The sequence below is a fragment of the Lissotriton vulgaris genome, chromosome 8, assembly GCF_964263255.1.
Source record: "Lissotriton vulgaris chromosome 8, aLisVul1.2, whole genome shotgun sequence".
Classification (NCBI taxonomy): Eukaryota; Metazoa; Chordata; class Amphibia; order Caudata; family Salamandridae; genus Lissotriton; species Lissotriton vulgaris.
In genome coordinates this window covers 1,567,240,183-1,567,253,356 of record NC_141696.1, presented here as the reverse complement: position 1 = coordinate 1,567,253,356, position 13,174 = coordinate 1,567,240,183, and positions in this window count along the sequence as shown.

Sequence of the window (13,174 nt, the reverse complement as noted above, 5' to 3'; positions counted from 1 at the left end):
CCGGTGCCAGCGAGTCGGCCACTATGCCAGCGACCCGAACTGCCCCAAGAACCAGACTCCCGGGCCCCGCAGGTCGCGGCCACCGCCCTAGGAGAAGAGCAGATCTCCGAAGAGCATGAAGAATACGAGCAGGAGCAGCCCGAGTGGGAACCTGCCGCCATGGTCCTGGCTTGCCTAGGGGGAAAAGACATGATCCCGCGGGTCCCCCTACCCGCCAACACCAGAAAATACAGCCAGTGGGTGAACATAAATGGGCGCAAGGCCGAAGCCCTGCGTGACACAGGGGCCAGTGTGACGGCCGTCCGCAGTCACCTGGTGACCCCAGAACAAATCCTGCCAAACGTTTTTTGCCCCGTCCGATCGGCCGACAATTCTGAGAGCCTGTGTCGGATGGCCTGTGTCCCCTTCGAATGGGGAGGAGTGTCCGGCATGCTAAAAGTGACTGTCCGCGATGATGCCCCCGTGGACTGCCTCCTGGGAAACGATCTCGAGAGTTCCCCGTGGGCGGCCGTTGAAAGAAGAGAACACCTGGGGATGTTGGGCCTCCCGGACTGGGCGTGCGTAACAACCCGGTCCATGGCCGCCCGTGCCATCCCCAGACCCGAAGAACCCGAATGGCCAGCACCTCCTCCCCCGATCACTCCAGAGGAAGACACCGTCCATCCTGACCCCCCAGAACAAACCCAAGAAGAGGCCGCTCAGCCCCAGGACCTTCCAGACCTGGCTCAGTGGCGTCAAGAGGGGGGCCCACCCAAGAACAATTCCGGCAGGAGCAAAAGACCTGTCCCTCCCTCGAGGGACTCCGACAGCAAGCCCTCGCCCAGAGCGCAGGAGACACCGCAGGGGCCCACTGGATCTATTGGGACAATGACCTACTATACAGCGAGCAAACAATCGCGGAATTGGGGGCCAGTCGGGTGCTGGTGGTTCCCCTCCGCTTCAGAGACTTCCTTTTGAACTTGGCACATGATGTCCCCCTGGCTGGGCACCTGGGGCAGGACAAAACCTACAACCGCCTGGTAACCCACTTTTACTGGCCAAAGATGAGAAATGACGTCTCCAACCACTGCCGGGCCTGCCCCACCTGCCAGGCCAGCGGAAAGAGCGGCCGAAAACTTAAGGCACCCCTGCAACCATTCCCCGTCGTCACCACCCCGTTCCAAAGGGTGGGAATAGACATTGTGGGGCCCCTAGACCCCCGAACAGCACAAGGGCACCGATTCATCCTGGTCCTGGTGGACCACGCCACCCGCTATCCCGAGGCCATTCCCCTTCGAACTGTGACAGCACCAGTGGTAGGCCGAGCCTTGATGGGAATCTTCTTGCGAGTGGGCTTTCCCCGGGAGGTCGTCAGCGACCGGGGCACGAACTTTATTTCCAAATATATGAAATCCCTCTGGCAGCAGTGCGGAGTCACCTACCGATTCACAACCCCCTATCACCCGCAAGGAAACGGACTGGTCGAGCGGTTCAACCGCACTCTCAAAGGGATGATCATGGGGCTGGAGGAACCCCTACGCCGCCAGTGGGACGTGCTACTCCCGTGCCTCCTCTTCGCCTACCGAGAAGTCCCCCAGAAGTCCCTCGGTTTCAGCCCCTTCGAACTCCTGTACGGACACCCTGTCCGAGGGCCCCTCAGCCTAGTTAAAGAAGAATGGGAAATGGCCCCCCTGAAAACCCCTCCAGACGTCTACAAGTACCTCCTGACCCTCCGCAATCAGACCAGGCAATTCAGGGAGATCGCTAAAGCCAATCTTGAGGCCAGTCAGGAGGACATGAAGAAATGGTACGATCAACATGCCTCCTCCATCGAGTTCGAGCCTGGTCAGCAGGTATGGGTGATGTCCCCCACCGAGCCATGTGCCTTGCAAGACAAATGGACAGGACCCTTCAAGGTGGTCGAACGCAAGGGCCCTGTCACCTATCTCATCGACATGGAGTCCCCCGAAACCCCCTCCGGGTCCTCCACACCAACAGACTCGAACCGCACTTCGTGCGCTCGGAGCTCAGCCTCCTGATGGCTACAGACAGTGGGGCGGAAGAAGACTCCGAGCCCCTCCCTGACCTACTGAGGACCCGTGAAAAAGATGGTTCAGTGGACGGGGTCCGACTCTCCGATGCCCTGACCCCGGAGCAGCACCAAGACTGTCGGACCCTCCTGCTGCAATTTGCAAACCTGTTTTCCCTCACCCCCGGGGTCACCCCCTGGTGCCTTCACGACGTGGACACCGGGGACAGTCCTCCTATTCGACAACGGGCGTACCGAGTACCAGACCGGGTGCGTGCCTGCATCGAAGAAGAGGTCACCAAAATGCTCACCCTCGGAGTCATCGAGCCCTCGGACAGCCCCTGGGCCAGCCCAGTTGTACTGGTCCCCAAAGCGGCTGCCCCGGGCACCACCCCCGAGCTCCGGTTCTGCGTCGACTATCGGGGTTTGAACGCTGTCACCCGAACCAACGCTCATCCCATCCCCCGAGCGGATGAACTGGTTGACCGCATGGGGGCTGCCCGCTACCTAAGCATCTTCGACCTGACAGCGGGCTACTGGCAGATTGGTCTCAACCCCAGGGCCCAAGAACGATCCGCTTTCTCCACCCCGGATGGGCACTACCAGTTCACAGTGATGCCATTCGGTATGAAAAACGCTCCAGCCACTTTTCAACGACTTGTGAACCAGGTATTGGCGGGCCTCGAAGAATTCAGCGCCGCCTACCTGGACGATATCGTGGTATACAGCCGCAACTGGTCAGACCACCTCTGTCACCTCCGAGAAGTCCTGCAGGCCCTTCAACGAGCCGGCCTCACCATCAAGGCCAGCAAATGCCAAATCGGCCAAGGGTCCGTGACCTACCTCGGACACCAAGTGGGGAGCGGTCTGGTGGCCCCGCTCCAACTCAAGATCGCTGCCATCCAGTCCTGGCAGCCACCCGTCACACAAACCGAGATACGAGCCTTCTTGGGGCTCACCGGATACTACCAGCGGTTTGTGAAGGACTATGGCAGCATTATGGGGCCCCTCACGGAACTCACATCCAAGAAACACCCAAAAACAGTCAACTGGACCCCAGACTGTCAAGCGGCCTTCGAGAAGCTGAAGGCCGCCATGTGCACCGCCCCTGTGCTCCAGGCTCCCGACTACAGCCGTGAGTTCATCGTCCAGACTGATGCCTCAGACCATGGCATTGGGGCCGTCCTCTCCCAACTGAACCCCGAGGGAGTCGACCAACCAGTGGCCTTCATCAGCCGACGCCTGCTGGCCCGAGAACAGCGCTGGAGTACCATCGAGCGGGAAGCCTTTGCAGTAGTGTGGGCCCTCAAGAAGCTCCCGCCCTACCTCTTCGGTACCCACTTTCGGGTACAAACAGATCATCGCCCCCTGCAATGGTTAATGCAGATGCGGGGGAGAATCCAAAACTGTTGCGATGGTCCATCTCCCTGCAGGGGATGGACTTCACTGTGGAGCATCGCCCGGGCCAAGACCACGCCAACGCGGATGGCCTGTCACGCTTTTTCCGCTTCGACGAGGAGAGTCCCCAAGAGGATGGGTGACTCTCCCCGCCTTCAGCTGGGGGGGACGCATGTTGGACAGGCCCCAGGAAGGGCTCGCTCCCTCCCCGCATGACGGAGCCCGGACACCGGCTCTCCAGGTGCTACCCACAGAAGCAGCCCGCAACCCGTCCCCTGCGGGACGCCTGCCCCGAACATCTCTGTATCACTGGCCCGGGCCACCGTCAGCACCATTGCCCGGGCCCAGCCGCCATCTTGGACACTGCACCACGAGGTCGCATGGCCTCAGCTCGACCCCAACCCTGGGCCTGGCCAGGCCCCGACATCCCGGCACCACCATCCACCCAGGAGGTGAACGGACCACTTGGCAGGTCAATGGGAGAGAGGAGTGTCGATGGCTCTCCCCCGCCAGGTGCCGATCGCCCCCAGCCTCCCCGGGCGCTGGCTCCACCCCCCTGCTGGGTGTCTGGACTCCCTCATCCCGGACCTCCCGACCTCCAAGTGCGAGGGTCCGGACATCAAAGGGCGCCAGACCTATAACTGGGGCAGCTCCAGAGCAGGAAGGCAGTTGTATCCTGGAGTCGAGAGACACTGTGAAAAACTCATCCTTGACGGACTGTTGGCGCTGCCGCAGCCCTGCCTTGTGAACTGACGTCCTGCCTGCTGGCGCTGCCGCGGCCTTCTGCAACCTTCATCCTCGTCGGGACCTGCTGGCGCTGCCGCGGCCCTTTGCAACCTACGTTCTCGTCGGGACCTGCTGGCGCTGCCGCGGCCCCTTGCAACCACCATCTTCGTCGGGACCTGCTGGCGCTGCCGCGGCCCGTTGCTACCTTCAACCTTCTCGGGACTTGCTGGCGCTGCCGCGGCACGACCTTCTAGAACGCCGAGCTCGAGGATTGTGAGCTACCCATCATTCCATCTCAACTACCAGATTGGTAACAAGACTGTCCCGCTACCCCCTTTCCCTTCTAGAGACTAGAATCGAGAGGACCCTCGTGTCCTGATCTCCTTGTACCGTCCTACTTTACTTCAGTACTGCTTATAAAGAGCGTTAAACCTTATCTTTGTGTGGTGTCCATCTGTGGGGGGGAAGTTACTTGTCTGTACGATCGCTAGGAGACGGCTCTCCCCGGAAGCCTCTCCCCTTGTCCTCGGCCGACCCTCCAGGTCCCGTCTAACATCAGCCCAATGCTTTTCAACGTTTACATGGCTCCACTCGCCCCCATCATCAGAACCTACGGACTCAACATCGTATCATACGCAGACGACACTCAACTTATCTATCCAACAAGCCCAACACCGCCAGACACAACTTTCGAGACGGCATGGAAGCTGTCTCCAAACGGATGAAAAACGGCTGTCTACAACTAAACACCAACAAAACAGACGTACTCATCATGCGCCCAAACCCCAACGACTGGAACAACACATGGTGGCCCCCTGCCCTCGGAAACCCACCAACCCCCACGGACCACGCACACAACCTGGGAATCATCCTGGACCCCAAGCTCAAAATGGGCCGCCAGATCAACTCCGTCTCGTCTTCCTGCTTCCACACCCTCCGCCTACTCTATAAGACTTTCAAATGGATGCCCTACCAACACCGAAAGACAGTGACTCATGCCCTGGTCACCAGCAGACTTGACTACGGCAACGCACTCTACGCCGGAATAAACAAAAACTTCACCAGCAAGCTACAGAACATCCAGAATGCCGCAGCAAGACAGGTACACAACCTGCCAAGACACTGCCACAGCTCGCAGCACCTGGGGACACTCCACTGGCTCCCCATCGAGGCTAGAGTCACCTTCAAGATGCTCACCCACGCACACAAGGCCCTCTAAGACACCGGACCAGCATATCTGAACAGCTGACTCAAATTTCACGCACCCCAAAGGACCCTATGATCAGCCCAGCTCTTCTGCGTCGTGGTCCCCTGCACCAGAAAGACCAGATCGGGAGGCCGCTCCTTCTCATTCCTCGCGTCCAAAGCATGGAACGCCCTTCAGCTCCACCTCAACCAGATAACATTGCTCCCCATCTTCGCAAGAAACCTCAAAACCTGGCTCTTCAACAGACCCCCTTCTTAATGGAATGGAACCCACACCCCCACCCCCATCTCTAGCACCTTGAGACCTTTACGGGTGAGTAGTTGCACTTCAGCAAACCCCTGATTGATATCCAGGCTGATGAAGGCTGAAAGCCCGAAACCGGTTATAGGATGCTTGATTCCAGTCCAGGGAGGACCTGGACTGGCAATTCGGGCTGGACTGTTCCCATAGGGCGCAGGTTCAAATCTGATTTGCATATGGCTGGGTTTAAACTGGAATGGCATGGTGAGCAAAAAAACGATGGATTTAGGCCCCGATCTCTGTACTGGGGTGAATGTATGACATTGTTCTGCATTCTGTCCATCAATTGTTCTTTTTGCATTTGTCACCCCGAGTCGGACGGGTATGCCCAGACGTGGGACCCGTGCTCTCCCTGCCACTGGAGTCAAGCTATCCTGGCTGATGAGGAATGATACCTCGAAATTGGTCCTAGGATGCTTGATTCCAGTCCAGGGAGGACCTGGCTTGGCAGTTCGGACTGGGCAGTTCCCATGAGGCACAGGGTCAAGACAGATTTGCATATGGCCGGGTTCAAGCTGGAATGGCATGGTGAGCAAACAACCGATGGATTTAGGCCCAGATGTCTGTACTGGGGTGAATGAATGACATTTTTAGGCATTCTGTCCATCAACTGTTCCTTTTGCAGGACCACATCCAGGCGTACAGAAACACATGCACACAAGGACCATGTGCACAAGAACCATGTGCACAAGGACCACATCGAGGCATAAAGGAACACATACATACAAGGACCACACCCAGGCATACAGAAACACATGCACACAAGGACCATGTGCACAAGAACCATGTGCACAAGGACCACATCGAGGCATAAAGGAACACATACATACAAGGACCACATCCAGGCGTACAGAAACACATGCACACAAGGACCATGTGCACAAGAACCATGTGCACAAGGACCACATCGAGGCATAAAGGAACACATACATACAAGGACCACACCCAGGCATACAGAAATACGTGTGCACAAGGACCACATCGAGGCGTACAGAAACAGGTCTGCACAAGGACAAGGTTATGGTATACTCAAACATTTGTACACAAGGACAATACCGAGGCATGCACAGACATGCTTAGTCTCTCGTACACCCATGATCTGCTTCACACGGTCTCTTTCACACACATACACGCACTGCTATCGAGACGCACACACGTCCTGATACCTACACACATACACATGCTCGCACCCTCTCACACCTAGTCTGCCTTGCACACACGGAGACTACAGACATGCCCCCCAGGCACACGCTGTCTCCCTCCTCACACACAGTCACCTGTGTGTGCGCACATGACGACAGAGACAGACACAAACAGAAACAGTGACAGAGAAGGCAAGAGAGAAAGAACGGTAACATACCTGGCGAGAGTGACAGAAAGAAAGCACAGAGGGCCTGGGGCGGCCATGAGCACTGCTGGAGCTGCTCGGCGGGGGCCGTCTGGAAGAGCACCGGAACCCCCACCCCCCCACCGTTTTATGAACCTTTCTCCAAATAGTGCCCGTCGGCCAAGAGAAACACGGCGTGCCAGCCGCCCTCTGCCACCTCCAAGTGAACAAGTATTGACTCAGCTCGGATCACGGCTGGAAGCTACCCTCCCAGGCTGGGTCAGTGCGGGGCCGGGCCTCGCCAGCCTCCGTCCATCACCTGAGGACCACACAGAGCACTGCCAGCTGCCGGGATGCGGCGTTGGCACACCAGACACTGGTGCTGTGCGGGGTGCGAGCTCTGCGGTCAGCCTTCATCCACTGGCAGGGTCCTGTCCAGAGTGTGTAGTGTGCCAGCCATAGGTCCCTGAGATCTAAGGTGCACCTGGGGTGGGTGTGAAGTGTGTCAGCCATGGGTGCCCGGGGTCTAAGGTGCACCGAGGGTGGGTGTGAAGTGTGCCAGCCAAGGCTGCCCGAGGTCTAAGGTGCACCGAGGGTGGGTGTGAAGTGTGCCAGCCGTGGGTGCCTGAGATCTAAGGTGCACCGAGGGTGCGTGTGAAGTGTCCAGTTATGGGTGCCCGAGATCTTCGGTGCACCGAGGGTGGGTGTGAAGTGTGCCAGCCATGGGTGCCTGAGATCTAAGGTGCACCGACGGTGCGTGTGAAGTGTCCAGTCATGGGTGCCTGAGATCTAAGGTGCACCGACGGTGCGTGTGAAGTGTGCCAGCCGTGGGTGCCTGAGATCTAAGGTGCACCAACGGTGCGTGTGAAGTGTGCCAGACATGGGTGCCCGAGATCTTCGGTGCACCGAGGGTGGGTGTGAAGTGTGCCAGCCATGGGTGCCTGAGATCTAAGGTGCAGCTAGGGTGGGTGTGAAGTGTGCCAGCCATGGGTGCCTGAGATCTAAGGTGCAACTAGGGTGGGTGTGAAGTGTGTCCCACCCTCTTCAACGTATACATGAGCCCCCTCGCGGCCATCGCCCGCCAACACAACCTCAACATCATCTCTTACGCGGATGACACTCAACTGATCCTTTCTCTCACCAATGACCCCAGCACCGCCAAAACTAACCTACACGAAGGAATGAAAGAAGTTGCCGAATGGATGAAACACAGCCGTCTGAAACTGAACTCAGATAAAACAGAAGTCCTCATCTTAGGTACATCCCCCTCTGCATGGGACGACTCTTGGTGGCCGGAAGTACCTTGGAAAGGCACCCATCCCGACAGACCACGCACGGAACCTAGGCGTTATCCTGGATTCTTCACTTTCAATGAACAGACAAGTCAGCGCCGTCTCCTCATCCTGCTTCAACATTCTTCGCATGCTCAAAAAAACATTTCGCTGGATCCCCACCGAAACCAGAAAAACAGTCACCCATGCTCTGGTCACGAGCCGACTGGACTACGGAAACACCCTCTACGCAGGTACTACCGCTAAACTCCAGAAAAAACTCCAACGAATCCAAAACGCCTCAGCCAGGATCATATTAGACATCCCGCGTAACGAACAAATCTCTGGTCACCTGAAAAACCTCCACTGGCTACCCGTCAATAAGAGAATCAATTTCCGACTGCTAACCCACGCACACAAATCACTCTACAACATCGGACCAGAATGCCTCAACTCACGACTGTCCTTCTACACCCCCTCCCGCCAACTACGTTCTTCCAGCCAAGCCCTCGCCACTGTACCTCGCATCAACAAGACCACCATGGGAGGGAGATCCTTCTCATACCTGGCAGCTAAAACATGGAACTCACTCCCCACTTACCTTCGCCTTACCCAGAACCACCTAGCATTCAGAAAGCAACTTAAAACGTGGATATTTGACAAGTAATCCTCCTCCCCTCCCTAAGCGCCTTGAGACCCTCTGGGTATGTAGTGCGCTATATAAATTCTTTGACTTGACTTGACTTGACTTGCCAGTTATGGGTGCCTGAGATCTAAGGTGCACCTAGGGTGGGTGTGAAGTGTGCCAGCCATGGGTGCCTGAGATCTAAGGTGCACCTAGGGTGGGTGTGAAGTGTGCCAGCTATGGGTGCCTAAGGTCTAAGGTGCACCCAGGGTGGGTGTGAAGTGTGCCAGTTATGGGTGCCTGAGATCTAAGGTGCACCTAGGGTGGGTGTGAAGTGTGCCAGCCATGGGTGCCTGAGAGCTAAGGTGCACCTAGGGTGGGTGTGAAGTGTGCCAGCCATGGGTGCCTGATATCTAAGGTGCACCTGGGGTGGGTGTGAAGTGTGCCAGTTATGGGTGCCTAAGGTCTAAGGTGCACCCAGGGTGGGTGTGAAGTGTGCCAGGCATGGGTGCCCGAGGTCTAAGGTGCACCTAGGGTGGGTGTGAAGTGTGCCAGCCATGGGGGCCTGAGATCTAAGGTGCACCCAGGGTGGGTGTGAAGTGTGCCAGCCATGGGGGCCTGAGATCTAAGGTGCACCCAGGGTGGGTGTGAAGTGTGCCAGCCGTGGGGGCCTGAGATCTAAGGTGCACTTAGGGTGGGTGTGAAGTGTGCCAGCCATGGGGGCCTAAGATCTAAGGTGCACTTAGGGTGGGTGTGAAGTGTGCCAGCCATGGGTGCCTGAGATCTAAGGTGCACTTAGGGTGGGTGTGAAGTGTGCCAGCCATAGGGGCCTGAGATCTAAGGTGCACTTAGGGTGGGTGTGAAGTGTGCCAGCCATGGGTGCCTGAGATCTAAGGTGCACCTAGGGTGGGTGTGAAGTGTGCCAGCCATGGGTGCCTGAGATCTAAGGTGCACTTAGGGTGGGTGTGAAGTGTGCCAGCCATGGGTGCCTGAGATCTAAGGTGCACTTAGGGTGGGTGTGAAGTGTGCCAGCCATGGGTGCCTGAGATCTAAGGTGCACTTAGGGTGGGTGTGAAGTGTGCCAGTTATAGGTGCCGGAGGTCTTAAATGCACTTAGGGTGGATGTGAAGTGTGCCAGTTATGGGTGCCTGAGATCTAAGGTGCACCTAGGGTGGGTGTGAAGTGTGCCAGCCATGGGTGCCTGAGATCTAAGGTGCACCTAGGGTGGGTGTGAAGTGTGCCAGCCATGGTGGCCTGAGATATAAGGTGCACTTAGGGTGGGTGTGAAGTGTGCCAGCCATGGGTGCCTGAGATCTAAGGTGCACCTAGGGTGGGTGTGAAGTGTGCCAGCCATGGGTGCCTGAGATCTAAGGTGCACCTAGGGTGGGTGTGAAGTGTGCCAGCCATGGGTGCCTGAGATCTAAGGTGCACGTAGGGTGGGTGTGAAGTGTGCCAGCCATGGGTGCCTGAGATCTAAGGTGCACTTAGGGTGGGTGTGAAGTGTGCCAGCCATGGGTGCCTGAGATCTAAGGTGCACTTAGGGTGGGTGTGAAGTGTGCCAGTTATGGGTGCCTGAGATCTAAGGTGCACTTAGGGTGGGTGTGAAGTGTGCCAGTTATAGGTGCCTGAGGTCTAAGGTGCACTTAGGGTGGGTGTGAAGTGTGCCAGTTATGGGTGCCTGAGATCTAAGGTGCACCTAGGGTGGGTGTGAAGTGTGCCAGCCATGGGGGCCCGAGGTCTAAGGTGCACCTAGTGTGGGTGTGAAGTGTGCCAGTTATGGGTGCCTGAGATCTAAGGTGCACCTAGGGTGGGTGTGAAGTGTGCCAGCCATGGGGGCCCGAGGTCTAAGGTGCACCTAGTGTGGGTGTGAAGTGTGCCAGTTATGGGTGCCTGAGATCTAAGGTGCACCTAGGGTGGGTGTGAAGTGTGCCAGCCATGGGTGCCTGAGATCTAAGGTGCAACTAGGGTGGGTGTGAAGTGTGCCAGCCATAGGGGCCTGAGATCTAAGGTGCACTTAGGGTGGGTGTGAAGTGTGCCAGCCATGGGTGCCTGAGATCTAAGGTGCACCTAGGGTGGGTGTGAAGTGTGCCAGCCATGGGGGCCTGAGATCTAAGGTGCACTTAGGGTGGGTGTGAAGTGTGCCAGCCATGGGTGCCTGAGATCTAAGGTGCACCTAGGGTGGGTGTGAAGTGTGCCAGCCATGGGTGCCTGAGATCTAAGGTGCACTTAGGGTGGGTGTGAAGTGTGCCAGTTATAGGTGCCTGAGATCTAAGGTGCACTTAGGGTGGGTGTGAAGTGTGCCAGTCATGGGTGCCTGAGATCTAAGGTGCACCTAGGGTGGGTGTGAAGTGTGCCAGCCATGGGTGCCTGAGATCTAAGGTGCACCTAGGGTGGGTGTGAAGTGTGCCAGCCATGGGGGCCTGAGATCTAAGGTGCACCTAGGGTGGGTGTGAAGTGTGCCAGCCATGGGTGCCTGAGATCTAAGGTGCACCTAGGGTGGGTGTGAAGTATGCCAGCCATGGGGGCCTGAGATCTAAGGTGCACTTAGGGTGGGTGTGAAGTGTGCCAGCCATGGGTGCCTGAGATCTAAGGTGCACCTAGGGTGGCTGTGAAGTGTGCCAGCCATGGGTGCCTGAGATCTAAGGTGCACCTAGGGTGGGTGTGAAGTGTGCCAGCCATGGGGGCCTGAGATCTAAGGTGCACTTAGGGTGGGTGTGAAGTGTGCCAGCCATGGGTGCCTGAGATCTAAGGTGCACCTAGGGTGGCTGTGAAGTGTGCCAGCCATGGGTGCCTGAGATCTAAGGTGCACTTAGGGCGGGTGTGAAGTGTGCCAGTTATAGGTGCCTGAGGTCTTAGATGCACTTAGGGTGGGTGTGAAGTGTGCCAGTTATGGGTGCCCGGGGTCTAAGGTGCACCTAGGGATGGTATGAAGTGTGCCAGCCATGGGTGCCTGAGATCTAAGGTGCACCCAGGTTGGGTGTGAAGTGTGCCAGCCATGGGTGCCTGAGATCTAAGGTGCACCGAGGGTGGCTGTGAAGTGTGCCAGCCATGGGTGCCTGAGATCTAAGGTGCACTTAGGGCGGGTGTGAAGTGTGCCAGTTATAGGTGCCTGAGGTCTTAGATGCACTTAGGGTGGGTGTGAAGTGTGCCAGTTATGGGTGCCCGGGGTCTAAGGTGCACCTAGGGATGGTATGAAGTGTGCCAGCCATGGGTGCCTGAGATCTAAGGTGCACCCAGGTTGGGTGTGAAGTGTGCCAGCCATGGGTGCCCGGGGTCTAAGGTGCACAGAGGGTGGGTGTGAAGTGTGCCAGCCATGGGTGCCTGAGATCTAAGGTGCACCGAGGGTGGGTGTGAAGTGTCCAGTCATGGGTGCCCGAGGTCTAAGGTGCACCGAGGGTGGGTGTGAAGTGTACCAGCCACGGGTGCCCGAGATTTAAGGTGCACTGAGGGTGGGTGTGAAGTGTGCCAGCCACAGCTGCCCGAGACCTAAGGTACAGCGAGGGTGGTTGTGAAGTGTGCCAGCCATGGGTGCCCGAGACCTAAGGTGCACCCAGGGTGGGTGTGAAGTGTGCCAGACATGGGTGCCCGAGATCTAAGGTGCACCTAGGGTGGGTGTGAAGTGTGCCAGCCATTGGTGCCCGAGATCTAAGGTGCACCGAGGGTGGGTGTGAAGTGTGCCACTTATGGGTGCCTGAGATATAAGGTGCACCTAGGGTGGGTGGGAAGTGTGCCAGCCATGGGTGCCTGAGATCTAAGGTGCACTTAGGGAGGGTGCGAAGTGTGCCAGCCATGGGTGCCCAAGATCTAAGGTGCACCGAGGGTGGGTGTGAAGTGTGCCAGCCATGGGTGCCCGAGATCTAAGGTGCACCCAGGGTGGGTGTGAAGTGTGCCAGTTATGGGTGCCTGAGATCTAAGGTGTGAAGCGATGAAAAAAACACGCTAACTGCGTTAACCGCTGGAATTTAACGTCTGCTTTTTATTTGACTTAGCTATACTAATAATGGGAGGTGGATTGTATGTTTAAGTCCACACACCCCTATCAGCAAGCAGCAACATAGCGCTGTGAAATCTTTGCTGGATTGCACACTCTGTTTCTCATTTTCGTCCTCTATCACTGGGATTACTTTGCCTGTTAGCAAAGTGTTGATAATACGCCGCTAACACGGCGATGTAATCCGGCAATATACAGAAACGCGCTAAGGGGTCCATTAGGATGGCGGGTGGACTTTGTCCGCCCGCCATCCTAACGGAGATCGGGACCACCTGCCATAAGGGCGGGGGTCCCTTTGTGGGTATTAGGATGTGCCCGCCA